Here is a 26,747-nt window from a genome sequence, read left to right as displayed (position 1 = left end):
TCACCCTGCTATAAGAAGGATGTCCTTAAGCTGGAAAGACTACAGAGAAGATTTGCAAGAATGCTGCAAGGACTCAAGGGCCTGAGCTACAGGGTTCGGCCGTGGGCCAGCGGCTGCGTCTGCAGGACTGGCGGGCGGCAGCTTCGACCACCCCGGGCCGCGATGTTTGAGCCGCGGGACTGTTATAACATCGCCCGGGGGGGTATCAGCCTCAGCGCAGAGGGAGAAGAGGAGGGAAGAGACTGCAGACCTAAGACTTTTGCCTCCATCACAGTGAGGAGATGCTGGGTGGACTCACTGTGGTGGATGTTAATATGTGTTTATTGTTGTTTTTATTGTATTATATGTATGACTGCTACAATTTCGTTCAGACTTCGGTCTGAATGACAATAAAGGCTATCTAATCTAATCTAATCTAATCTAATCTAATTCAGTTTGGCAGGCAAGGACTGTATTCCTTGGAGGACAGGAGGCTGAGGGGGTGATCTTCTAGAGGCAGAATCGATAGGGTCAATGCCCAAGATCTTTTACCCAGAGTAGGAGAATCAAGAACCAGAAAACATAGGTATAGGAAGAGAGGGGAAAGATTTAGTAGTAAAATAAGGGGCAATCTTTTCATTCAAAGGATGGTGGGTGATACAGAACAAGCTGTCCGGGGAGATAGTTGAGGCAGGTACTATAACAGCATTTAACAAACCCTTGGACAGGTACATGGATGGGAGAGGTCTGGAGGGATATGAAACTGGTTTCAGGCAAATGGGACTAGCTTAGATGGGGCATCACAGTCGGTATGGATGAGTTGAGCCAATGTGCCTGTTTTTACTTTATGACTCTATGACTACCTGTATTTTCCTTTGCTAACCTATTCCTTCTATGTTTCTTGTTTCCTTTTTCATGTATCCTCTGCACTTTTTCACATTCAACCTGGTTCTGTCTTGCTGTATCAAAATTGATGCTTTTACACATGATTTTCATCTTCCAGATCTCTTTAACAATTTGAACAATTGGCGCAGATGTCGGTCACATGACTCCCGGGAATACGCTGAAAATGTTCTTCAAGTGTTTATCCGTAACTCCATTGATTCGCTTAGTGCCCACAAATGTATTAAAGGAGGACTTGAACATACACAAAGGTTGAACATCACAGTCGTCCGAAGCAGAGAATATACACAATTCACCAGCCCTTGCAGAAAGAAACCTCCCCTCATTTTATTCCAAGTGATCAAGGCCACCAGCATAATCAAGGACAAATCTCCCCCGGTCATTCCCCCTTCTCCCCTCCACCATCAGGCAAGAGGTACGGAAGTGTGAAAACACACACCTCCAGATTTAGGGACAGTTTCTTTCCAGCTATTATCAGGCAACTGAACCATCCTATCACCAACTAAAGAGTGGGCCTCAGCCATGAGGTATGTGGGAAGATCAGAACAATGCCCTAATTCATGGAAGGACCATTCAATACTCTGTTAACTGAGGGGTAGAAGCTGCTCTTGAGTCTGGTGGTACATGTTTTCAAGCTTCTGTATCTTCTGCCTGACAGAAGGGAGGCAAGGGAATAACTGGGTGAGAAAGGTCTTTGATTATGTTGGCAGCTTTTTCAAGGCAGCGGGAAGTGTAAATGGAGTCTGATCTGTGTGATGGACTGGGGTACATCCACAATTCTCTGCAGTTTCTTGAGGACTTGGGCAGGAAAGCTCCCGAGCCCAGCCGTGATGCAACCGGATGGTATGTTTTCCACAGTACATCTATAGGTTGGTAAAAGTTGTTGGGGATATGCCAAACCTCTTTAGTTTCCTGAGGAGGTAGCGGCGCTGGTGAGCTTTATTGGCCGTGGCTTCAATGTGGACAAGTTGATAATATTTACACTTAGCTGCTTGGAAGTTCGTGACCATTTCCATTTCAGCACCATTGGTGGTGATGGAGCATCTACTCCACCAGACCTCGAAGTGAAGTCTAGCTCTTTCATCTTACTGATATTAAGGGTGACAATATTGGCTCGACACCATGCTACTAAGGACTGCTCTCACACCAACCACAGACTGTTTACCCTCCTACCATCCGGGAGGCGCTACAGGTCTCTCCGTTGCCGGACCAGCAGGTCCAGGAACAGCTTATTCTCTGCTGCTATTACATTACTCAACACTGTATCTCGGTGATTGGCAATCACCCCCCCCCCCCCGGACACTCCTTCCACCAGGAAAAAAAATAATTGCTCTACTATGACTGAATGCACGTAAATATATTTATTTATTGCTCATATTCTTTGTCGCTCTTCTAGGGAGATGCTAACAGCTTTTTGTTGTCTCTGTACTGTACACTGCACAATGACAATAAAGTTTGAATCTGAATCTGAATCTGAATCTGAATCTAAACTCACTATTTCCATTCTGTACTCTGTCTTGTTATTGTTTACGATTCAGTCTTCAATATTAGTGTCATTTGCAAACTTGTACATGGTGTTAGAACAGAACTTGGCCACTTGCTTAATTTCCAGCGTCCTTTAAAGCAATCCTGCTTTCTGTTTTCTAAACCCTGCCGTTCCAGTCTAACAGATGGGAGATTTCATCATTTGTTTATATTTATATCTTCAGGGTGAGAAAAAGGTCTTTAAATCCACTAGGAAATAAAGAGACCTGGGAGGTAGACGCCCACACAAAATTGTGTAAAGTGAGAGGACAAATTGAGAAGTAGATAAATATAATGTAATCCTTGGCTTTAGTTTTTTTTGTTTGTTTTTTTTAAATTAGAAGTACAATACTTCTAATTTGGTACCTTTTTTCAGGTGCCAAATATATGTTGGCATGTTACATTCTATGTACAATTTAACAGATTCAGATTCAATTTTATTGAGAGAGAGAACAACGAAATGCATTTGACGAATTGAGAGAGAGAAAAAGAGAGAGTAGAAAAACGTGTCGTGTGTGTAAAGAAAGACAAAGAAAACGAGGAGAAAGAAAGAGTGAGGGAAAAAAGTAAAAAAGAAGAAAGAGAGAGAGAAAGAATAGTAAAAAGGAGATAGGAGATGAATATTTGTATTCTTGACCATCTTTCACCCAGACCTGAAACAGTTGATTTTTACGATTCTGTTGCACCACACGCAGTCAATAAATGGAGACCAACTCATTAGGAATTGGTCTGGTTTATCTATTAGGAGGAATCGCATTTCTTCAAGATGTGCTGTGTCCAATATATATATAATCATCCTTGGCTTTAGTAATAGGTTGAATTAGCAAGAAAGCTTTGGTGAACTTTCATTAGACCTGGTCATACCTCAGCTGGGTTATGTATTCAGCATGGCCATTTTCATCAGAGTGGTAAACAATAGTTTATGGAGCTAAAAAGACACAGAGTTCTGGAGTAACTCAGTAGGTCAGGCAAAATCTCTGGGGAACATGGATAGGTGATGTTATGAATCGGGATCCAGAGTGTCTGCAAGGAACTTTATTAGAATGTTTAACAGAGTTGGCCAAATTTGGTTACTTGAAGCAGGATTTGGTCTTTTAGAGAAGTATATTTGATAGAAGCATTGAATGGATTTGAAAAAACTGATTATATATTTTCTGTGGCAGAAAAGTCAGTATCCAGAAGACGCACAGAAATATGAACTTAATTGTCAAAAAGATTCAGAAACAATATGTGGAAATATTTTCTGTATAGAAAATTATTGAGATCAATATTCTGTTGTCAAAAGGAAAGGGGGACATATTTAATAATAGCATTCAGAAGAGAATTCAGTAAGTGTCTGAAAAGGAAACTTTAAAAGGTTACAGGAAAAGTACAGTTGAGTGGGACTATTTGGATAGTTCTAATAAAGAGATTGATGTGCTAACTGTCCTCCTTCTGTGCTGTACCATTTTTTGATTCTTTATGCTCACCTTATGCATTGATAGATTCTATCCCAGTTGCTGTGGGAGGCCAGAAAATAGCTAGTAGCTAATTCAGACCATTTTTCCAATCCTGTGTAGGTGGCTCGGCAAGCCCCAGTAGCCCTAAGGCCATTAATTACTGTTAATGTGTCTCAATAGAGTCAGGCTGTAGCAATGCAACTTCTGTGTTTGAACGTGTTCATCTGGTTACAGAACATAACAGTGAAGAGGCAGCCGTTCCAGCAGGTAAGAATAGATGGGGCAGCACGGTGGCGCAGAGGTAGAGTTGCTGCCTTACAGCTCCAGAGACCCGCCTTCAATCCTGACTACTGGTGCTGTCTGTACGTAGTTTTATGTTCTTCCCGTGACGGTGTGGGTTTTCCCCGTGTGCTTCGGTTCTCTCCCACACTTTGGCTTTGGTGAAGATAGGTTCATTTGGCTTCGGTAGAGATTGTAAATTGTCCCTGGTGCTAGATTACAGGGATCGCTGATCAGCGCGGACTCAGTGGGACGAAGAGCCTATTTTGGCGCCGTACCTCTAAACTGAACTAAACTAAAGATCTCAAATAACTGCAATGTAGAAACAAGGAACTGCAGATGTTGGTTTACAAAAAAGACTCAAACTGCGGTAGAAACTCAACGGGTCAGGAAGCATCTCTGGAGAGCATAGATAGCTGACGTCTCAGGTTCTATAGATTCGCTTGTTTAGGTGCTACCAAATATTGATGTCCTTTGGGTGGGATGTTATGTGGGAAATGATGCATTTCCTGATTCTTCAAAGCTTTTCCACCAACTATAAGGACAAATCAGGAGAGTTACAGATCACTCCTTACTAACCTGGACAATTATAACTCCACCAATGCTCAAGTAGCTTGATGCCACATTTATAAAGCAGCCACTTTGCTATTACTTTAACCATCACTTTGAACTCTCTTCGTCTTCTTCAGAAGTACGCTGTGGTTGCAGTGTTTGCCATGTCTAAACACCAAAGTAGCAACCTCCCCACCAGAGCTTAATCAATGGAGAAACTAGAAATGACAGTAGCCAGCCCAAAATGTCGTCTGTCAATTTGAAGAAGGGCCGTGACCTGAAACATTGTCTGTCCATTCCCTCCATGGATGCTGCCTGACCCATTGAGGTCCTCCAGCACTTTGTATTTTACTCAAGGCTTAATCAATGGTGTCACCCACACCTAGACCCCCACCTCTGAAACCAGAGCAGCAGGCATCAAACGTCATCAAAAGCAAGTTTCCCTCCAGGGAATCGCACATATTCTCAAGGAAGTTAGAGTTGGGCAATAATACATGATGGCCTTGTATCCCATGACTGTGTTTTAATACATCGTGGGATAATGATCATTCCTGGCAACCCCAGGATTTATTTTTGTGTAGAAAAGAACTGCAGATGCTGGTTTACATTGAAGATAGCCACAAAATGCTTGATTAACTCAGCTGGTCAGGCAGCATCTCTGGAGAAAAAGGATGGGCGACGTGTCGGGGTGAGACCCATATTCAGACACAAGGATATATTATCCATGTCTAATTGGTGCCCCTCACTCGTGGTGGTTTTCTTGGGAATTTCAGTAGAGAGTAGAACAAAGGGATTAAATGCGGTAGAGAGATCAACAAAGCAGAAGACAGAGACAGAAATATCACGATCCTGTTGTTGAAATAATTAATGGCATAAATATTGTAAAGGTAGTTAATGAAGTTGAGATCACCAAGTTAGGCAGTAGTCACCCACACAAAACAAGGTGTGATTGGGGAAGGCCAATAATATGGAAACCAAAGGGTCCACTCAAGGAGAATGGTAGTAGGAGATTCTTTTGAGTCCTTCATGGGGCATTCTTTGATTTCTGAAGCATATGAAACAAGTGTGTGGATCTTGGATTACCTGGATCTTTTCTAAGTATGTTTGCAACAGTGGAATTAATTTTTAATCAGGAGCTTCTGAACTGTCTCAAAACACAAAGTGCTGAAAGTACTCAGCAGGTCATGCAGCATCTGAGCCATTAAATCCCTCCAGCACTTTGTGTTTTGCTCAAGATTCCAGTATCTACAGTTTCTTGGGTCTCCACTTCTGAACTTGCTACTTGTATTTTGTTTTTGTTTTTGTTTTGTTGACTTGCAAAAGCAGGGCCAAATATAACTGTTTGCTGGCATCAAATCATTAATTAATTGTGATAATTAAAATAATTATGTGCAGCACGATGACGCAGTGGTAGAGTTGTTGCCTTACTGCGCCAGAGACCCGGGTTCGATCCAGACTACGGGTTTTGTCTGTGCAGAGTTTGTACGTTTTCCCTGTGACTGCAATAGTTTTCTCCGTCTGCTGCGGTTTCCTCCCATACTCCAAAGATGTCCTGGTTTGTAGGTTAATTGGCTTCTGTAAAAAAAATTGTAAATTGCCCGTAGTGTGTAGGATAACGCTGGTGTACGGGAATCGGTGGTGGGCAGACACTCGGTGGGCCAAAGGGCCTGTTTGTGCACTGCATCTCAAAATTAAGTTGAAGGAAACTAAATTAAATGAGTCAAAGATCCACATCAGCCGGTCTCCTCTCCATCCACAAGTCCAACCTCCGCAGTTTTGGGGACAGAGCCTTCTCCAGGGCAGCTCCCAGGCTCTGGAACTCCCTCCCCCAACTGATCCGCAATTCCGTGTCCCTCACCATCTTCCAGTCCCGCCTCAAGACCCATCTCTTCACCTCTGCCTATCCTTAGCCCCACGTGCCGTCCCTTTTCATCTGTGCATTAATTGCCTCATACTGTGTTTTGTATTGAATTCTGTATTTACTTTGTGTACTAGTCATGTCTCTACTATTTATTTCATTCCCCTTACATGTTTTCCGTCTACCTGCTAAATTTTTGTAAGGTGTCCTTGAGACTCTTGAAAGGCGCCCATAAATAAAATGTATTATTATTATTAAAGAATGTGAGGTGTGCATATAAGGGCATGGCGATTTCTCGTTTCACATGTACAAGCATAATTGGGAACTATTTTACACAATATGATAAGGCATTAAACTGAGCGAAACAAAACCCAAAAGTAATACAGATATTGGAAATTTGAAATAAAAATGGGAAAATACTGGATCAGTGGAGAGAAAAAAAATGACGAGCGCAAAACAGCAGACTGTAGAGTAAAGCCAAGTATTTATAAACACTTTAGACATTAGAGATACAGCAAGGAAACAGACCCTTTAGCCCACCAAGTCCACGCTGACCAGCGATCACCCCATACACTAACACTATCCTACACATTTGGGACAAATTACAATTTTACCCGCCAATTTAACCTCAAACCTGTATGTCTTTGGAGTATTTTGGTGCCATTTTCAAAGTCTAGTCCATGCTCTAGTTCTTATGAGTGATCCCCAATCCACGGGAGGCCCAGGCTGTTGTGGGCCTCCAGCCATAGCCTTCTTTGGACCCAACCTTCCCCTCCGCCCGTCCATCTTTGTGCCCCAGGATGAGGATGAGGTAGGCAGACCCTGGATGGGGACTGGACATTGTGCCTTCCCCCACAGTGGTATCCATTGTGGGGGGATGATTTTTTTTGTCTGTAATGTAATCCTGTTAGTCTTTGTTCAAGATGGCTGCCGTGGAGGGAGAGTGGACGCTGGCGCGCTTTAGCTGCCGCTGCTCTCTCTTCACATTGTGTCTTTGATTTTCTGTTTTTGGACTGAATTCTGTTTTTAATTTGTGTGTTTCTGTGATGTCTTTATTATTTATTTTACTCTGATTATATGTTTATATTCCTGTTAATCTATGTAAGGTGTCCTTGAGATGTCTGAAAGGCGCCCAATAAATAACATTTATTATTATTATTATTATTATTATCATGTCTATTACCATCATTGTCACCGGCTTCCATCCTCCCGGTATCTGGTCATCGGGGGATGAAGAGGGGCCAGCTCAGCAGCCTCCCCCATGTAGGGCCATGGTCCACTGGGTATTACATTCAGCCGCGTGGGACCAGCACGGGCCAGCTCGGTGGCTCTTTCCCCACAGGCCGCCGGCCGCCAGGTCTTCCAACCTATGGCAGAAGTAGGAGAGGTAGGACCAGTGGCAAGGATGAAGGAGTCAATGTCTTTTGAGGAAAGGGGAGAGGAAGGCTAATTTAGAGGCTGGGAGATATATTACCTGAGAAGAGAAAACTTTCAGCTAACAATGAAACCAAGAGTCAAGAGTCAAAGGTTTTTAATTGTCATGGAACATAAACGATAGCAGCGCAGGAACAGGCCCTTTAGCCACAACATCCATGCAGAACATGAGGCTAAGATAAACCAACCTCATCTGCCTACATATCCCTCCATTCCCTGCATATAGATGTTGCGGCTCTCAAAGCCTCTTAAACACCACTGTTGTATTTTCCTCCACCACCACCTCAGGGATGCACAACCCTCTGTGTAAAATGCTTGCCTTGTACGTTTCTGACCATCTAATCTATCTATATCTGTAATTGTTTTATACACTTCCACCAGGTCTCCCCTCAACCTCCAATGTTGCTGAGAAACCAATCCAAGTCTGTACAACCTCTCCCTATAGCTAATATCCTCTAATCCAGGCATTGTTTCGGTAAACCTTCACCCCCTTCAAAGATTTAGGTTTTGCTTTGTTATTGTCATGTGTACTAAGGACCTGAAAAGCTTTGTTTTGCATGCGATCAAAACAGATCCAATATACAGTACATAGATACAATCAAGACAAACGCCAGTGCAATGGATAAAGCAAAGGGGAATATAACCATATAACCATATAACAATTACAGCACGGAAACAGGCCATCTAGACCCTTCTAGTCCGTGCCGAACACATATTCTCCCCTAGTCCCATATACATGCGTTCAGACCATAACCTACCATTCCCTCCCTCCATATAACCTGCATATTTATTTTTAAATGCTAAAAAGCGAACCTTAAACCACCACCTTCACTGTAAGCTCCTCCCACACAGCCACCTCACTCTCTGAGTAAAGAAGTTCCCCCTCATGTTACCCCCCCTAACTTCAGCCTTGTTCTCAAGTCATGACCCCTTGTTTGAATCTATACCTCCTCTCAGTGGGAAACAGCTTCCATCAGGTCAACTCCCCTACCCCTCCATCATTTTAGAAACCTCTATCAAGTCCCCCCAACCTCTCCTCCAAAGAATAAAGCCCTAATTGTTCAGGCATTGTTCTCTGTAAACCTGCAGCCCCTTCAAAGACAGCATAAACACAATACACATGTGTATAGGACCTGAAAAGCTTTGTTTTGCAAGCAAAACTTAACAGATCCAATATACCGTACATAGTACCATCAAAAAAATCCCCCAATCCTTAGTGTAACTAAAGGGGAATATACAGGGTGCAGAATATAGTCCTCAGCATTGTAACGGATTGTAGTACATTAGTTCCATAGACAAAGTTCAATGTCAATTATGCGAAAGAGGTGAATCGGACAATATCCTGAGAGAACCCAATAACAGGGGAAGAAGCTGTTCCTGAGTCTGGTGGTGTATGCTTTTAAGCTTCTGCACCTTTGCCGGACGGGAGCAGGGAGAAGAAGGAATGACTGGAGTGGGACAAGTCTTTGATTATGTGGCTGCTTTTCCAAGGCAGTGTGAGTGTAGATGGAATCATGGTGGGAGGTCTGGTCTGTGTGTTGTACATCTACGAATCTGCAATTTATTGTGGTCATGGGCAGAGCTGTTGAGTCTTTGGTGACATGCCAAATGTCCTCAGTCTCCTCAGGATGTGGAGGCATTGGTGTGCCGTCTTGTCTGTCACATCAATTTGGTTGGTCCATGACAGATCATTGGTAATATTAACGTCAAAGGACTTGAAGCTCTCAATCATTTCCACTTCTGCACCATTGATGCTGATTGGGGCATGTATTCCACCATGCTTCCTGAAGTCAATATCTAGCTCTTTTGCCTTGCTGATATTGAAGGAGAGGATATTATCCTGACACCATGTCACTAAGTTCTCTATCTCCTTCAGGCTCCACATCCTTCCTGTGATGGGGTGACAACAGAACAATGAAATTCTTACCTGCAGCAGCATAACAGCATAAACACAATACACATTGATAGTATATAATAAGCAAAATATAAATAACTTAATAACCACAGTACCAGTGCAAAAAAATCCCCCAAATCCTTAGTGTAACTAAAGAAGTTCACAGTTGAGGTTAGTGTTGTGTAGGTGTTTAAGAGCCAGATGTTTGCTGTGAATAAACTATTCTTGAACCTGGTGGCCACCATTTTCAGACTCATACCTTCTACTCGATAGACACAACATGCTGGAATAACTCAATGGGTCAGGCAGCATCTCTGGAGAAAAATAATGGGCGACATTTCGGGTCGGGACCTTTCCTCAGACGTAGTCTGAAGACAGTATAAAGAAGGGTCCCGACCCCAAACATCACCTATAATTATTTTCCAGAGATGCTGCCTGACCCGTTGAGTTACTCCAGCATTTTGTGTCTATCTTCGGTATAAACTAGCACCTGCAGATACTTGTTTCTACCTTCTGCAATCATTTGATTTTGGAGAATGAGAAACTGCTTGGCGCCATGTGAGGATATCTCAATGGGTACATTTTCTTTGTACTAGGGGGAATGATAGAGAATAGAGTATTTCAGATGGGAAGGATAAAGCAAGGTGAGATATTCAAAGGAGGATAAAGTGTTAAGGAACAGGATAAAGATTAAGTTGTAATTTGATCCGGAAACCGCATTTGTTTGAGTACATCCAGGTGGGGAGCTTTCATTTAGTGGGAACATATCATCATCCCTCAGCAGGCCCGTACGAAGCTTTTCAAAAAGGGGGTGGCATGACAGGATTACAAAAAACTTAATGTGAAATAATGTGCGCGCTGCGTACATCACGAGCGCAAAGCGTGAAGTCCCTCGATGCCAGGGTCCAAGGCCCGCTTAAGGGCCCTGGAAGCTCAGGGGTTTTAGATGCTCTCTGATGCATTCTGAACCTTATTCTGGAGCATTTTTGCACCAAATCTATGACCAATATTTCAGAAATGAACAGGAACCTGAGAGGTAGCTTTTTCACACAAAGGCTGCTGGGTGTATGTAGTGAGCTGCCAGAGGAGGTAGTTAAGGCTGGGACTATCCTAATGTTTAAGAGACATTTGGACACGTACATGGATAGGACAGATTTAGATGGATATGGGCCAAACGCGTGTGAGTGGGACTAGTTTACATGGGACATGTCGGTCGGTGTGAGCAAGTTGGGCTGAAGGGCCTGTTTCCACACTACATCATTCTATGACTAAAAAGTGAAGAAGAAAAATGCATGTAGATAAGTAGAGCAGATTTGAAAGAGGAGTGAAATGTAAAGGCAGAGAGAGGTTTATGGGTGGAAAGGAACATAGGAAAGAAGGGGGGAGAATGGGCTTGGGCGGATGGGTGAAGGGAAAATAGTCACAAAGTCCTGGAGTAACTCAGTGAGTCAGACAGCATCTGCGGAGAATATGAATAGGCGACGTTTCACAGAGTGCTGGAGTAACTCAGCGGGTCAGGCAACATCTCTGGAGAAAAGGTATAGATTATATTTCGGGTCAAGACCGTTCTTCAGTATTATTCATGATGTGACATGCATAGATATTCCTGAATGTTACCCAAACCATCGTGAGCTATTTTATTACGGTGCTTGCCCTCTCCTATAACATCTCTGCTACCTTGGGTGATGCAGGACAGGACACAAGCTTTGGGACACGGTGTAAAGCTGTTGCAGTCTGTCCCAGCCTGGTAAAAAATTGGATGGACTGGATTTGGAGAGGATGTTTCCACTAGTGGGAGAGTCTGGGACCAGTGGCTACAGCCTCAGAATTAAAAGACATTCCTTTAGGAAGGAGATGAGCAGGAATTTCTTAAGTCAGAGGAATTTCTTAAGTCAGAGGAATTCATTGCCACAGACAGCTGTGGAGGTCAAGTCAATGGACATTTTTCAGGAGGAGATTGATAGATTCTTGATTGATACGGGTGTCAGAGGTAATGGGGAGAAAGCAGGAGAATTGGTTTTGAGAGGGATAGATGGTCATAGAGTGATACAGTGTGGAAACAGGCCCTTCGGACCAGCATGTCCCATCTGCACTAGTCCCACCTGCCCACGTTTGATCCATATCCCTCCGAACCTGTCCTATACATGTACCTGTCTAACTGTTTCTTAAATGTTGCGATAGTCCCTGTCTCAACTACCTCCTCTGGCAGCTTGTTCCATACACCTACCACCCTTTGTGTGAAAAACATACCCCACAGATTCCTATTAAATCTTTTGCCCTTCACCTTCAACCTATGTCCTCTGCTCCTCGATTCACTTATCTGGGCAAAAGACTCAACCATATCTATTCAAATCATGATTTTATACACCTCTATTAGATCATCCCTCATCCTCCTGTGCTCCATGAAATAGAGTCCCAGCCTACTCAACCTCTCCCTATAGCTCTGGCCCTCTAGTCCTGGCAACATCCTCATAAATCTTCACTGTACCCTTTCCAGTTTGATGACATCTTTCCTATAACATGGTGCCCAGAACTGAATACAATACTCTGAATGCGGCCTCACCAACTTCTTATGCAACTGCAACATGACCTCCCAACTTCTATACTCAGCCTGACCCGCTGAGTTACTCCAGCACTCTGTGAAACGTCACAGAACAGGGCAAGATTAGCAAGTTTGCTGATGATACAGAAGTGAGTGGTTTTGCAGATAGTGAAGATGGTTGTGAAAGATTGCAGCAGGATCTGGATCAATTAGCCAGGTGGGCAGAGGAATGGTTGATGGTTGCATGGTTCCTTGAAGGTCGTGTCGCAGGTATGTCAGGTGGTCAAAATGTATTTTGGCACTTTGGCCTTCATCAGTCAGAGTATTGAGTATAGAAGTTGGGAGGCCATGTTGCAGTTGTATAAGACATTGGTGAGACCGCATTTAGAATATTGTGTTCAGTTCTGGGCACCATGTTATAGGAAAGATGTCAAAATGAAAAGAGTACAGAGATCCCATCCTGGATCAGTCCAATCAGGGTTGTGTCGTCCGCAAACTTGAGAAGCTTGACAGAGGTGTCTGTGGAGGTGCAGGGTGTGGTGAGAGTAGAGGAGAGGGGAGAGTACGCATCTTGTGGTGCTCCTATGCTGAGCGTTTGCGGGTCCGAGATATGCTTTCCCAGCCTCACATGCTGCTTCCTGTCTGTCAGGAAGCTGGTGATCCACTGACAGAGGGGTTCAGGCACAGTCAACTCAGAAAGTTTGGAGTGTAGTAGCTCTGGCACAATGGTGTTGAATGCAGAGCTAAAATCAATAAAACAAAATCCTCGCATAGGTCCCCTGGCGGTCTAGGTGCTGTAGGATGAAGTGTAGGCCCAGATTGACTGCGTCATCCACAGATCTATTGACCCGATATGTAAAATGTAGATGGTCCAGCAGAAGGATTGTGATATTTTTCAGCTTGGCCAGCACAAGCCCTTCAACTGTCTTCATGACTACAGAGGTCAGTGCGACAGGCCTGCGGTCATTAAGACCAGTAATCCTTACCTTTTAGGGTACAGGGACAATAGTGGAGACTTTGAAGCAGGCAGGGACTGGTTAAAAATGAGTAATTGGGTGTGAAGTAGTGATTGGAGTGGGGTGGGTGTAGAAGGGCCCAGTCTTTGCAGACTGAGGTCAGGCTGTGAGTGGGTGTGAAGTGTTGGTTGGGGTGGGAAAGGGTCCACTCTTTTCATACTGGAGTCTTGCCTTAAGTAGGTGTGAAGTGGTGAATGGGAAGGAGAGGGTGCAGGGTCCATTCTTTGCAGACTGGGGTCTGGCTGTGTTTGTTGGGGAAGGGGTACCAGGGTTACGTTTCTGATTTTCAAACCTGCAGTAAAACTCATTCAGGTCGTTGCTCAGCTGACGATTGTCCAAAGAGCGGGGGGCTTTCCTCTTATAGCTGGTGATTTCTTGCATGCCCTTCCAAACTGAAGAAGAGTCATTAGCTGAGAACTTGCTCCTCAACTTCTCAGAGTACCTTTCCTTGGCAGCTTCGATTCCTCTTCTCAGCTCTTTATCGATTAGGCTATCTTTTAACTCTTTAACGATTAGGCTATCGGCTTGACGAATATTTGGGGGGATGATGGTGGCTTGGGCCCAGCTGGGGTGGTGGAGTCTCAGCGGGGGTCAGTGGGGATGGCGTGGGCCCAGTGGCTTGGGCAGCGAGGGTGGTGTGGACCCAGTGGGCGTCATCGGGTGTGGCGTGGACCCAGCGGGGGTGGCGTGGGCCCAGCGGGGGTGGCGTGGGCCCAGCGGGGGTGGCGTGGGCCCAGCGGGGATGGTGTGGGCCCAGCAGGGGTGGCGTGGGCCCAGCAGGGGTGGCGTGGGCCCAGCGGGGATGGCGTGGACCCAGCGGAGGTCAGCGGGGGTGGTGTGGGCCCAGCAGGGGTGGCGTGGGCCCAGCCCACAGCGGGGGTGGCGTGGGCCCAGCAGCGGGTGGGTGGGCGCGGGGGTAGGGGGGCCCAGTGGGGGTGCGTGGGCCCAGCAGGGTGGCATGAGCGGGGGGGTCCCAGCGGGGGGGGGGGTGGTGGACCCAGCGGAGGGACCAGCGCAGGGGTGGCGCGGGGGCAGGGGTCAGCGGGGGTGGTGTGGGCCCAGCGGTGATCAGCGATGGTGGCGTGAACCAGCGGTGATGGCATGGGCCCAGCGGGGGTGGCGTGGGTCCAGCAGGGGTGGCGTGAGCCCAGCGGGGGTGGCATGAGCCCAGCGGGGTGGTTTGGGCCCAGCGGGGGCGGCGTGGGCCCAGCGGGGGTGGTGTGGCCCAGCGGGGGTGGTGTGGGCCCAGCGGGGGTCAGCGGGGGTAGTGTGGGGGGAAGATGGCTTGGGCCCCGGCGGCGGGGGGAGCGGGCTCCGCCGCAGCGGCGTCTGGTGTTGAGGTTACAGCCGTTGGGTTCAGATTCAGCCACTCTTGCCCGGCGACTGGAGAACAGAGAACTGGCTGTTTCCAAAGTGGAAACGTTGATTTTTTTCCCGTTTTTTTTTTGTGATTTTTTCTTAGGGGAAAAAAAGGGGGGTGCGGTTGCACCCAACGCACCCCCCCCCCCCTTCAGACGGCCATGCTCAGCCATTGCCAATGGAAATAATACTAACAACAGTAGTGCTGCTGCCCCAGTGCCGGAGGCTTGGGTTCAATCCTGACCTCAGGTGCTGTCCATTCTCCCCGTGACTGTATGGCTTTCCTCCAGGCACTCCACTTTCCTTCCATATCCCAAATTTATGTGGGTTTGTAGTTTAATTGATGTCTGTAGTTATTGCCCCTCATGTGTAGGGAGTGGATGAGAAAGTGGGATACATAGAACTAGCAGGAATAGGTGATCAAAGGTCAGTGTGGCCAAAGAACCTGTTTTCATGCTGAAACATGAAACCAAACTAAACTTAACTCAACTCAAATCAACTAAACAACTAAACTAAAAAAGGCACAAAGTACTGGAGTATTTCAACGGGTCGGGCAACATCTCTGGATAACATGGATAGGTGAAGTTTTGTGTTGGGAACTAAACTAAAACTAAACCAAACTAAACTAAACTAAAGTAAACTAAACTAGAGTATTTTGGATTAGTGGTTTGAACTCTAGTAGTGTCCGACTATCTCAGGATAAATATAGCATCACCCGAAAGGGGATACATGCTGCATACTAGGCTTGGCGACTCCTATCTGTTGTTCATAGGTTTCTTTGTTGTCAAATGTCCAGACAACATAAAATAAGTCAAATAAACTCAAGAACCAATTGGTTAGTAAAATAAATGCAGGACAATTCATCCCCTGTTTTTTTTTAATCTTCTGGTTATGCTGAAAAAATTTTGGAAGAAAAAAAAATCTGTAAACTTTAGCTTCTGTTGGCCATAATAAATTACAACTATCATCTGTATGTGTCCCCTAGAATATCAATGTTTTACTTTTACCAAGTGCCAAGATAATATTTTGGTTTTAAAGTACCACTAATCTCTAAGATAATAAATGCTACACATGCTCGAGATATTTGCGTATGGTTTGTACTAGTGCTAAGCCCAAGGCAAAGATGTTATTTTTATTCGCACTATTTCCAAAAATAAAATTGTAATTTATATTAACATTGACCCTGGAGGTAAGACTGCGGTTTGTACGAGCACAAAGCCTAAGATAAGGCTGTAATTTATGCTGGTAATAACTCCTAAGGCAAAACTCATTTGTACTAGCACTAACCTTTAAGATAAGGCTTTAGGTTTTACTAATATGATACCCTCGGGTAACACTGCGGTTTGAACCTATTTAATTAAATGAATGGTTATTCATTTCTTTCAGTGAACAAGTTTCTTCAGTATTGTGAATGCCTCATAACGAAATGAAAAGCATAGCTTCAAACACATCTATTTGAGTTTAATGCGGTTATAAGTGGAAGTGAGCGATTCATAATCATGTTCGTTTTAGGTAGATAACGAATTTAAATGATTAATGTTTCTTTTCCTGAATTTGAATGAATGCTATTGGGTTAATGCATTAATATTTTCAATAGCCTTTTTTTTTCAATGAAGAAACGGAGTCAATGCACCGCTATCATTTGCAAACCAAACATGCACAAATAGAACACACTCAGCGGGTGGATACATCTGTGGGCAGAAACTCTCTCCAAATAGTCTCTGTAAAATGATGCATTTATTAAAAATCAAATCACAAGCCACTTGTCATCATTCCCAACGGGGTTTGCTATCTCTTGGAGATGGAGTTTGTGACACTGGGCGTTCCTCTTTTCCCATTGTGGACAATTAATATGTGAAGTGGCAGCACATTGGGTGAACGCGACAGATTTGAATATTCTTTTGGATACAGACGGTAGTGACCTTGGAGAAGAAAAGGGAAAGATTTTTTGCTGCTTTGTTTAGTTTGATAACAGTTTCCTTTACACGCAACCCGTTTACTCGAGAAAGCATTAGCATAGCTCGCATAATTGGATCTAAAGCATAACGAACGCATCCAAGAGACGTGAGCACACGGGAAACTGTAGATGCTGGAATAGTGAGAAGAAGTGGGAAGAATGATTCTGACCCGGAACGTCGCCTGTCCATTGCCCCCACAGATGCAGTCCGACCCGCTGAGTTCTTCCAGCACTCTGTGCCTTATTTAAGATATATATTTGCATCTTCCCTTACCACTGTTTTATTAAAGTGTAATATTCGGAACCAATCTAACTGGAAAGGAAAGATTCTAACATGGGGTCGAGGCAAATGAACAGGAATAAAATGTGTTTTAATTAATATGTATTATAGCCTGAAGGCAGGAACCTGACCTTGAAACCTTGAAACCTTGAAGTGCAGTCTCCGTGTAAAACTAATTTTGGTAGTTCCGTTGCACTTTCATTTCGTTTGGAACATTGTGTCTCTGTACTTTCTCCGTGGTAATATGACACCGTATTTTAAAGTGTGTAAGTTACTTTAACTGCTAGCTTGGGTCATGTGAATATGATTATAGACGATTTACCTGCTTTTCCCCCCTCCCCTTCCCTTACCCCCCACATACTCGAAGCCAACTGAAGTGTAAAACCCCCCGAGCTGGTTATCTTTGGCTAACGAATGTTGGCTTCATTAGTTAGCCAGAACTGGAAATTGTTACAAAATAAATGATTTTTGCTATTCAGTTTAATCGTATACTATAATAGTTTTTTTTTTAATGTGAAAAGGGTGTTTATGTATTTAAAACTACATCTGCAATATCCAGGGAGTATTTGGAGTATTGAGTGCAGGTCTGGTCTCCCCATTACAGGAATTATGTGAAGGCCTTGGAAAGGTACAGAGGAGGTTTACCAGAACGACTCCTGAATCAGGAGGGTATTTTAACCAGTATAAGGAGAGGTTGGATGGACTTGGATCGTTTTCTCTGGAACGCCTGAAGTTGAGGGGGGGGGGGGGGGGGGGGGGGGGGTGGGGCTGGTAGAAGTGTGGAAATTGTGAGAGGGATAGAGAGGATAGACAGTCAGAATACTTTCCTGGTGGAAATATTAAATACTAGAGGGCATATGTGTGTGTGTGTGTGTGTGTGTGTGTGTGTGTGTGGGGGGGTGGGGGGGGGGGTGGGTGGACGCGGACAACCAGGGGTTGTGGTGGACGCAGACACAATAGTGACACATTTAAGAGGCTTCAGATATGCACATGGATATGCAAGGACAGGAAGGCAAAGGATGACGTGCGGGCAGATAAGAGTTTGTTGGCATCATGTTTGGCAAATACATTATGGGCCGAAGGATCTGTTCCTGTGCTGTACTGTTCTTTGTTCTGTAACATCCAAGAAGAGGCCACGGTAAATGAAGATGTAGGAACAAGGAACTGCAAGATGCTAGTTAATACACAAAAGGACAGAAATGCTGGAGTAACTCACGAGGTCAGGCAGCATCTCTGAAGCACAAGGCTTGTTTAGTTTAGTTTAGTTTAGTTTAGTTTCGCGTGTCTGAAGCAGGGTCAATCTGAAACGTCACCTATGCATGTTCTCCAGAGACGCTGCCTAACCTGCTGAGTTACACCAGCGCTTTCTGTCCTACCATGGTAAAATTCAAAGCCAACCGAAATGTAAAACACCCCGAGCTGGTTAATGTCCTGGAATGGAGCAATTAATTCTTACTTGTAGCAGCACAACAGATATGTAAACATAGTACCCTGTAAGGACGATAATAAGCAACAAAATAAGTTTAATATATATATATATACTAAATTTATTTTGTTATATATATATTTAAACTATAATAGTGCAAAGACAAAAACAATGGTCTAAGAGTTCAGAGCTTATTTGGAGGCTATAGTGTTTATTGGGAAGAAACTTCCTGAACTTGAACGTTATAGTTGTCGGCCCCATGGCAGGTGTGAAATGAGTGTGAGGCCAGGTTGATGTGGGTCTCTGATGATGCTGGCTGCCTTTTTGAGGCAGCGACTCTTGTAGATCCCTTCGATGGTGGAAAGGTCAGTACCTGAGATGGACTGGGCAGTGTTCAACACTTTTTTGCAGTCTTCCTCGCTCCTAGACGTTTGTGTCGCCGAACCAGGCGTGATGCAACCAGTCAATATGCTCCACACTCTACAACAGTAGAAGTGTAAGAGAATCTCTCCAATCTTCTAAGGGAGTATAGTCGTTGATGCGCTTTCGTTATGATTGCATCAGTGTGCTGGTTCCGAGATATGCACACCCAGGAATTTGAAGTCTTTGACTCTCTCAATCGCCGTCCCGTCGATGAAGACATGTTTGTGGATTATTTATTCACCAGTGTATATTACACGGCCATATCGCATGTTAAATGGATAGGACAGGTTTAGAGGGATATGGGCCAAACGTAGGCAGTGGGACTAGTGCGGATGGGACATGTTGGTCGGTGTGGGCAAGTTCTGTATCCACATTGTATGACTCTATGACCACGATAGACTTAAACATAATTTGTAGCAGTTAAAGCGTTCCTTCCGTGTCGAATGTAGAATGGTCTCCGTGCGTCCAATGCTGGAGAACATCACTTCAAGGCAGGCAGTCGCTGTGAGGAGAAGCGCCGATCTCAACTTATGGTAACTGCAGAAACAGCTCCACCAACTGGTCATTGTGCATTAGAGCTTCAGAAGGGAAATGATTGCGGGCGACTGCGAAAAGATTTGGACGGTGTCCAAGCCGAGGAAACGTATGTATATAGCACTTGGCACGCATAACAGAACTCCCAGTGTCTGGCTGTGGATATTCATAGTCTGTTGTAAAGAATGCAATATTACACTGGAGGAGTCTTCGTGTTAATATTTTTGGCAACTGTTAGTTGCAGTTCGTCAACTAAGTTAAATGCTTTCAGTATTTGCTCCCACACTGAAAGCTTCTGAAATTAGTGGGGATTAACCTTTGGAAATTTGCCAGCAGGCTTGTTTTCAAATATTTATACCCTGCAATTTGAAAGCAATTTGGAATTTGTGGGAGAGTTGAAGTGCGGAATTCATTGCCTGGGAAGCAGTTACATTTTATGAAGGGAAGTTAAATACACCTTTATGGGTTTTGTTCCCCGCTTGAGACCGAATTAAACAGCAGCAACAAATGAGCCAGTACGGGAAAGAATGTACTGATAGTTACTGAAGGATTTACAACCCCTTTGCGGACACAGGATGTTTGAGTTGCGGCTAAACGGTTGTCATGGCCCTTGGCGGAAAGCGGGAGGCGATGCGAGTGTGAACGGTGGGTCTCCGGGCATGAGCGGCAGCGGGCACGGTATAACAGTGCCACCATTCTCCGAGAAGATCACGGACTCCTTCGGGACGCCGCCAATTCCTCCCGCACCGCCGAGTCCCCGGTCGTGGCTGGAATCCCAGAGATTACCGGTGAGAAGCCGAAGATCAGATCCTGGATATCGAGGACAGTCTTGACATGATCACCCCCTCAGGGCTGCATTGAATCGCGATCACTGCACCGACTGTGCTCCGGACGCCTCTCTCTCCCCTAATAACTCCTCAGCATTTCCTGATTGCTTAGAAAATACAGTGCTCGCCAAACACGGCTGCATTTCGGAATGTCGTCTGCTCCCTGCAAATCCCTGGATTATTTCATCTCCTTGAATATTGCTGATTCACTGGAATTTAGACGAACATCGCCGATTCCCTGATGATCAATTACTAACCCCAGAACTCACCGTCTCACTGACTCTGCGGATTGTAGTGTCTATCCGTGTCGCCGACTGCCTCGCTGATTCACTGGCCGTCACTGTGTCACCACACAGAACAGACTCTTTCCATATTTCACTCTCTCCCTGCATACTACCCAGCCCACAGAACTCATTGGCTCCGCGTACATTGACTCGGATAGCGGTTGAGTTGCTGCCTTACAGCGCCAGAGACCCGGCTTCGATCCTGCTGTCTGTATGGAGTTTGTACGTTCTCCCAGTGACGTGCAGGTTTGTAGGTCAATTGGCTTATGTAAATTGTAAAACTGTCCCTAGTATATGGGTAGTGCGGTGTGGTCGCTGGTCAGCACGGTCTCGGTGGGCCGAAGGGTCTGTTTCCGCGCTGTATCTCGAAACTAAACTAAACTCACCAAGAAGGGTTTCGGCCCGAAACGTTGCCTATTTCCGTCGCTCCATAGATGCTGCTGCACCCGCTGAGTTTCTCCAGCTTTTTTGTGTACCTTAAACTAAATACAGCATCGACTTCAGGATATAGTTGACTCTCTGGGTTCTCCTGATCAATCACTCAGTCCCGGCCCATCACCTACTCTAAAAACGTCGCCGGTATCTAGATTTAAATAACTATCGCGGCCCCATCTCCCTGACCATCTCCTCAACCAGCCCAGGTTTCCGTAGAATTACAATCTCTCCCTTTGCCCGACCTGTCGAAAGCCCTGACTCGTCGAAGATCAGCGATTCCCGAATATCCCACCCACGGCCGCTCATCCCCATCCCGGGAACCATCAGGGTCATCAGAGAGCATCCGCTCGAACCTGAAAGCCTGAAAATCACCCCCAGACTTTCCAGAAACAATTGGCTCCGCGGGATATCCGCCCCACTGGGTTCTCGCTCACTCTACTGAAACCACTCGAGACACAAGGTACTGCAGATGTTGCAATCTTGCGTATAGCCCAAGGTGCTGGAGTAACAGCGGACCGGGCAGCATGTCTGGAAGACATCGACAGACACCGAGAGGCATAGATAGCCGTGCCCTTCAGAAATGCTGCCTGATCCGCTGAGTTATTCCAGCACTCCAGTTCTACTACTGAGAGCATTATCCTCCATTATATCACCGATTCCCGGAATATCACTGCCTTTTTGGACTTCACGGATTCCAAGCATATCACCGGCTCGCTCAGCATTATTGATTCCCCCCGCATTCGCTCTAACTAATCCACGAATGCGACTGGTTCCCTGGGCAGATAGACTGTGGGCATTTCCCACTCTGCGGACGGGAAACACACTGAAGTAATTCCCGGACATCGTTGATTTCCTGCAGATAGATACAAAATGTTGCAGTAACTCAGCGGGTCAGGCAGCATCTCTGGAAAAAATGAAAATATGATGTTTCAGGTTCGAACCCTTATTCAGACTGAAAGTTAGAGGTGGGGGGGGGGGGGGGGGGGGGGAACTGGAGACGAGAAAAAGAAAAGCCAGAACAAATCAGGGCCGGTGTCAGATGACCTTAGGAAGGGAGAAGACCACAACGGCCCATTGTTGGCTGGGGAAGGGATGATAACAAGAGCATACAAGGATGCAAACAGTGGCGCTGGTGGGACCACTAGGGTGGGGATGAGAGAATGGAGGAGTTATTTTATATTGGTGAAATCAACTGGGTTGCAAGGCTGTTCCTCCAATGTGCGTGTGACCTCATTCTGACAATGGGGGCAGAAAGGTCAGTGTGGAAATGGAAAGGGCAGTTAAATTGTTTGGCAACTAGGAGATGGCGAAGGCCCAAGCGGACTGAGTGTTGCTGTTCGCCGTTGATTTCCTGCATATAGCTGACCCGATGGTAACAATAAACCCCTGAGATTCACGGGTCCATGGGACTGCCCTGATTCCCCAACGTTACCAACTCTCCGAATCATTGACTTCCCCAACTTCAGTGCCTCTCAGTAATCCATGACTTACTGGAGGTGTCAGGTTTACTGGATGCCACTGAGTCTCCTGATGGAACTGAAACTCTGGACATCTCAACGCCCTTGGGCGGTTTATGGAAATGGCCAGATCCCTGGACAAGACGGATGGTCTGATACCACCGAATCCCTGGTTGCCATTGATTCCCTGGGAATTACTAACTCCCGTGAATTACTCCTGACTGCATTGCTACAATTGACAACTTAGGGACCATTGAATCCCTTGAATGTAGTAAATTCCCGGACATCACAGTGACCCTGGCCATCATTGGACAACAGTGAGGATTGGGACGTGATCATGCCCCGGACATTATAAGAATCCCAGCCGGCAAAAAACGTCCTGGGAAGTTACTGATTCCTTGCACACCATTGATCATATGGAATCGCTGATAATACCCAAATTCACGGAACTCCCAGTATACCACCGGCTCACCAAACGTCACCGAATCACCAACTTCTAGACATGACTGGCTCCGGCCAACACGGATATCACAGACATTACTGACTCCAACAAGCTCTATAAAATCGGAACTGCCTCATCTGCTCCAAGCCTCGTCCTTGCCCGTTTCACAAAGTCCTCAATTCCCCATGCTTTGAAAAAAATGTATATGTACCTCCTCAAACAGTGTCAGTGATCCAGCCTTCATACCTCCCTGATATAGACAATTCCAGACATTCCCTCGGCTCTGTGAGAAAACAAATACTATGCACTTCAGTTTTAAACGATGTTACATTTCTTTGTAGCACTGGTGAAAACAAACGAACATCTATTTTATCATGCCCCTTTACAATATTTTATGTTTCTTTAGATCAGCCCTCATATTCAAGAATAGATATCCAACGTTTTCATCTATCAATGACACACAGACCTCTCATCCCGCAAATTGGCCTAATCTCTTCTGGACTGCCTCCAAAGTAGTGTCATCCTTCTTAAATAAGGGGGCACAAATTATGCACGGTATTCTAGGTGCAGTCTCGCCAATAACCTGTACAAAAGTAATAATACTTCCCTCTATATACAGTAAAGCTTAATCCCTTTTTGCAATTAAGGCCATCATTCAATTTGCTTTCTGTCTGGTTTAATGCACCTTCAAGCTATCTTTTGTTGTATTTCATGTGAATGAACACCCAGATCCATCTCTCTTCCACTCATTTCCTCCATTTAGATAATAGTATCCCTTTTACTTAAGTGCATGATCTCAAACCTTCCTACCTTAAACTCCATTTGCCAAGTTTTTGCCCATTTACTCATCCTATCTACATTGTGTTGCAGGGTTCTGTATGTCCTTGTATTCTAGTTTTGGATCGTCAGCAAATCTCATTACTCGACCCTGTGTCCCATCTTCCAAGTCATCAATATTGGTGATGTAAGACCAAGAATTAGCCTTGGGGTACATGATAGATAGAACATAGAGACGTATGGCATGGGAACGGGCCCTTCAGCCAACAATGTCTGTGTTGAACACGATGCCAAGATAAACTAATTTCATCAGCCTGCACCTGATCCAATCCCTGCATATTTAGGGCACCCAAGTAGATAAACCTTTCCATTTACTCCAGCTCTTAGTCCATTGTGGGATGGCCAGTCCCTAATCCACATTAACACAATACAGGAGACTCGTATATTGTGCACCAGCCTTTTATGTGACTTCTGGAAATCCAGATACATACCTACTGGTTCCTGTTAGGACTATTTGTTATATATTGATGAACAACAAATGTGTCCGAATGATCTTACCTTCGTAAAACCACATTGACTTGCGTTGATTTCAGTAATCTATACTAAATGACTTACTACTTCTTTCTCGATTGTGGACCAGAACTTTGCTAACATCAGATGTTGCAGTCTCCCATTTTTTTCTTTGCACGTTTGCACTATTCCAATGCACCGTATATCCTGGAACTCTGTGAGTTTTTAAACGTTTCAACCATGGCAATCTCTGTAGTCACTCAGTTGCTGGCCATTGGGCCCTGTTGGTTCGATCTCCTACACTCTCAAGAGTTTTTCACTGCTTTTTCTCCCCTTTGTAATAGTAATTATTACGTTCTTTCCTCCTATTTCAAACGGGCTCACCTGTTATCCTTGGGTCCCCATGGGCATCACAGAAGATCTCTGAACAAAACAGACGCTCAGATCGGTGTGAGTTTATTGATATTGACTGCTGTTTTGAGCCACCTATAGATCTTGTCATGGTTGCAAGGTCAGTCCTGTGACAGACTAGGTAGTGTCCACTACTCTCGGTTGTCTACTTCATTCTTGGTCATTCGAGTTGATGGAGTATGCATCAACATACCGAATACCTTTATTCATTCTTTAGTTTAGTTTAGTTTAGTTTAGTTTAGTTTAGTTTAGTTTAGAGATACAGCATGGAAACAGGCCCTTCGGTCCACCAAGTCTGCGCTGACCGATAATCACCCATACACTAGCACTATCCAACACACTTGGGACAATTTACAATTTTTACCGAAACCAATTAACCTACCTTTGGAGGTACACAAAAATGCTGGAGAAACTCAGCGGGTGCAGCAGCATCTATGGAGCGAAGGAAATAGGCGAAGTTTCGGGCCGAAACCCTTCTTCAGACTGATCAAACTTCTATTCACCTGACGTACTGGGCAGTGGCATGTTCTTGTCAAACTAAATGTTTGCAAGAGATGCTACACTTGTCGCTGAGAAGAAAGGAAAAAAGGAAGAGGAGGAGCCCGAGGGCTGAGGTAGAGCTGAGAAGGGGAGGAGACAGCAAGTGCTACTGGAAATTGTAGAATTCAATGCTTATACCGCTAGGGTGCAGACTGCCCAAGCGGAATATGAGCTGCTGCTCCTCCAATTTTCGGTGGTCCTCACTCTGGCCGTGGAGGAGGCCCAGGACAGAGAGGTCAGATTCGGAATGGGAGGGGGAGTTGAAGTGCTGAGCCACCGAGAGATCAGGTTGGTTAATGTGGACCGAGCGGAGGTGTTCGGCGAAACGATCGCCAAGCCTACGCATGGTCTCACCGATGTAGATCAGCTGACATCTAGAGCAGCGGATGCAATAGATGAGGTTGGAGGAGATGCAGGTGAACCTCTGTCGCACCTGGAACGACTGCTTGGGTCCTTGAATGGAGTCGAGGGGGGAGGTAAAGCGACAAGTGTAGCACCTCTTGCAAACATTTAGTTTGACAAGAACATGCCACGGCCCAGTACGTCAGGTGAAGAGGAGTTTGATCCACTTGAGGGAATCTCTGAATCCACCCCCTGCACTAGTCAGCAGCACAACAGGAGGAGCAGGACCACTGTCAGCTGCACTGCAGGCTCCACCCCAAATGCAACCACAGTAGAGGAGAGAGAGGAAACTCATCAGCTGATGAAGGATGTAAGTACTTTTGGGGACAGAGATTTCTCTTTCCATCCATCCATCCATCCATCCATCCATCCATCCATCCATCCATCCATCCATCCATCCATCCATCCATCCATCCATCCATCATTTTTTCAAGTTTACATACCTGTATCATACTCATTTATGTTGCAGCTCATGCGACAGCTAGCAGAGGTCAAGGAGAGCAGAAATGCCTTGACACAGCCCAAGACACTACATGAGTATTACCAACTTCCTGGCATTCTTGAATGGTGGGCTGATCAAGATACTGGAAGCTGTGCGGAGCAACTTATGATGGCCAATAACATCTGTCAGCCCGTAAATATTTAAAGCAGTTTTTTGGGAATTTTGGGAACATTTGACCTTTACATTAATGTTTTTGTATGAAATATTTACAATGAATTCATGTGTTTTGCAGACTCTGCAGATGATGGGACACATGGGACAGGTACAGATGATGGGGCATACGAGACAGCAACAGATGCGGCAGTCACAGGTGGGTGTGAGTGTACCACCATATCACCAGGCATACCAGGTATCAAATTTTATAATACTTTTTGTGAATTGGACTTGAAATTCTTTGTCACACACAGCTTGTGAATTTTTTTAGTCTATTTGCTTTCCAATTAATATTGATATGTTTCTGTGTTGCAGCCACAGCCACTGATGGGACCACTACAGATGCCACCACCAGTGATGTCATGCTCAACGATGGTCACTTCACCCATGGCCAGGTCACCCAGCTCCTTAGCATAGCAGGTAGCCACTACTTCCACATACACTGGCTTAGCAGCCTGCAGGATCTAGTGGCTTCTCAACACTCTCAACTTCATTCACAGACTACAATAGCCTTGACACACCCAGATCTGCATCAGTGACACCAAGGGTTACCCCCACAACTGAGACCCAGGACGCGTGGGCACTTGAGTCTGAGTTATCCATGAATA

This window comes from Leucoraja erinacea, chromosome 7, assembly GCF_028641065.1.
Source record: "Leucoraja erinacea ecotype New England chromosome 7, Leri_hhj_1, whole genome shotgun sequence".
Classification (NCBI taxonomy): Eukaryota; Metazoa; Chordata; class Chondrichthyes; order Rajiformes; family Rajidae; genus Leucoraja; species Leucoraja erinaceus.
This window is presented reverse-complemented; position numbering follows the sequence as displayed.